General features: G+C 35.0%; 1 protein-coding gene across 4 annotated transcripts in view; it reads left to right on the top strand.

Annotated features, from left to right (window-relative positions):
* The window catches only part of IL6ST (interleukin 6 signal transducer), a 66,483-nt gene that overhangs the window by 11,825 nt on the left and 51,917 nt on the right, over positions 1-2,741 (top strand). For 2 of the 4 annotated variants that reach the window (XM_017548683.2, XM_037745783.1), the window contains exon 2: positions 1,578-1,665. The exons of the other annotated variants lie outside the window; for them this stretch is intronic. The gene's annotated coding sequence lies outside the window, so the exon portion shown is untranslated. The remainder of the gene's footprint in view (positions 1-1,577; positions 1,666-2,741) is intronic. 4 annotated transcript variants of the gene reach the window in all.

Raw genomic sequence — 2,741 nt, 5'->3', positions numbered from 1 at the left:
TGTTGCCCAGGCTGGAGTGCAATAGTGCGATCTTGGCTTGCTGCAACCTCTGCCTTCCGGGTTCAAGCAATTCTCCTGCCTCAGCCTCCCAAGTAGCTGGGATTACAAGCATGCACCGCACGCCCAGTTAATTTTTTTGTATTTTTAGTAGAGACAGGGTTTCACCCTATTGGCCAGGCTGGTCTTGAACTCTTGACCTTGTGATCCACCCATCTCAGCCTCCCAAAGTGCTGGGATTACAGACACGAGCCAACGCGCCCGCCACTTTTGCACTTTAATAACGGAGTTAACTAATTGTAAGAGATAACTTAAAGCCCGCAAAGCCTAAAATATTTATTATCTGGCCCTTTACAGAAAATGTTTGCCAGCCTATTTTAGAAGGTTTTAAGCATTGTAGAAAAAAAACAAACGGGAAAGGAGCATAAGCAACACAGCGTGGTTAGGGAAGATCTCTATGAGGAGGTGAATTTGAGCAAAGGCTACAAGGATTATTCTTTATGTATTAGGACGATGTCCACTATGTAGTGTTAACTGAAAAAAGTTATAAAACATTTTTCACTTATATGATTCCATCTTTGTAAAATAGGAAAGTGTATATTTATACAATATAAAGTTATATAATATATGTCCAGGAAATTTTGCAAGAATATCCACCAAAATGTTCATAGTAGTTATCTCTTGGTGAGATTATAGTGTACTTTCACACGGCATTTTTTCCATTTGTTTTCATTAGGTATTTAAAAAATATTTTTATAAATTCTTATGTGTTATTAAATTATATCAAAGGCTTAATGTATATGAAACAATAATGGAAGATTCAGCACCTTGCCTAAAGTTTGGAGTTTACTCGTATTTCAAAGAGGAGCCACTAGTACTTAAGCTAGAATTTAAGTGACCAAATCTTAAAATGAATTATTATCTCTGGTTACTTTAGCAGGCTTAATTTAGTGCTAGTAGAAGAAAAAAGACGTGATTGTAAGAACTTCTGTCATAAATGTTCCTTTCATGTTTCTATGACATTATATACACATCAGGGAAGTTTGCATTAGGTGTGGGTGAGCCAATAATGTTTGCAAGTGAATATCATATCATAGCACTAGGGCTGGGCACTGTGGCTCATGCCTGTAATCCTAACACTTTGGGAGACTGAGGTGGGCAGATCCACTTGAGCTCAGCCTGGACAACATGGTGAAACCCCATCTCTACTAATAGTGGAAAAAAAAAAATAGGTAAGCTTGATGGTGCCACCTGTAGTCCCAGCTACTTGGGAGGCTGAAGTGGGAGAATTACCTAACCCAGGAAGTTGAGGCCGCAGTGAGCTGTAATTGTGCTACTGCACTCCAGCCTGGGTAATGGGAGTGAAATTCTGTCTCACTAAAAAAAAAAAAAAATGCACTGGGATATTTGAATACTCTTATACAAGTGTTTATGGGTTTATTTTATTCTGAAGGTCCGAAGATACCTGAAGTGGGATATCCACAACACCAAAAGCCTAAGAGCAGACAGGAATTTTAAAAGTACATGTAGAATAAAATTATCAAAGCCAGCCCTCTGAAAAGACTCTCCTCTCTTTATAGTGAAACTCAATGGAAAAAGCATGACATTTAGAAGCAGAGGACTTAGCTTCAAATCCCTGCTCCTTCACTTACTAATTTTGTGATTTGGGTAAGTAATTGGTCTCGTCTGCAATTTTTTTTTTTTTTTTTTAATAAAGTTCCAGTAAATAATCCCTGCCCCACTCACGTAATTCTTTAGGATATTAGGAGACTACAGTGAAATAATTTATGTGAAAACATTTTGTGTAATATAAAATAGTATCCTATGAGCTCATAATTGATACTGATGGAAGAGAACAGAGTGTGTGGATAATTTAAAAACTAATTTAATAATTAGTTAATTTAGCATAGACATTACCATCTTATGGTAGATTTAGTCATGGTAACGCTGTACTGTGACAGATATATAGAAATTTTCCTCATCCTGATCCCCACTCAACTTATTCATTCAACAATCATTATTTTGCCTTCTGTTTGGCAATTTTAGTTCATATACTGTTCTACAATTGTAATACAGTTTATATTGACATTCTTCTTCACATGTATTGTAAATCCAAAGATATTCGTCCTTTTTATTCCATCCTTAGGTTAAGTTAGAAAATGAAAAAAAAAATCACAATCCATAGGTAATAAAAATAATTTATAAAGAGCGCAACCATTAAATATTTATCAACTGTAACTCTACTGCTTTTTCTCCCACTTGAGAAAATTATGGAAATGAAAGTAAATGAGAATGAACAAGTATAGGGATAATCTTTAATTTGTTCTATTTTGAGTAAATCATTTATAAATTTTGTTTCTTTAACAAAAATATAAATTTTGTTTCTTTAACATTGAAAGTAGCAATACCTGTTACACGTCGTCTAGCTCCTTTCAGCACACTACCATGTTAAGTCACCGTAGTTGAGGAATGATTACAGCATTTGATTCTCAGAGCTAATCTTTCCGGTATTTATGGTTACTAGTTAGGTTTTGGCTTCGTAGAAGCTTCTCAAGTAACCTGCAGGTATCAAGGAAGGTTAGTGTATGCAATGTATGGTTATAATATATGCATAGAAAATTCTGCAAGAGGTGAGGAGATAGTGCTATTAATAGAATTTTAAATTAAATATTAGATCAACAGAAGGAAAAGAGGGAAAAAATAAGCAAAGTGCTGTTAATTCTGTCAATTTTTTTTTTTTTTTT

This window comes from Cebus imitator, unplaced genomic scaffold (genome assembly GCF_001604975.1).
Source record: "Cebus imitator isolate Cc_AM_T3 unplaced genomic scaffold, Cebus_imitator-1.0 Scaffold213, whole genome shotgun sequence".
Taxonomy (NCBI): domain Eukaryota; kingdom Metazoa; phylum Chordata; class Mammalia; order Primates; family Cebidae; genus Cebus; species Cebus imitator.
The sequence above is the reverse complement of the archived record's forward strand: the minus strand, read 5'-3'. Positions and strand labels throughout refer to the sequence as shown.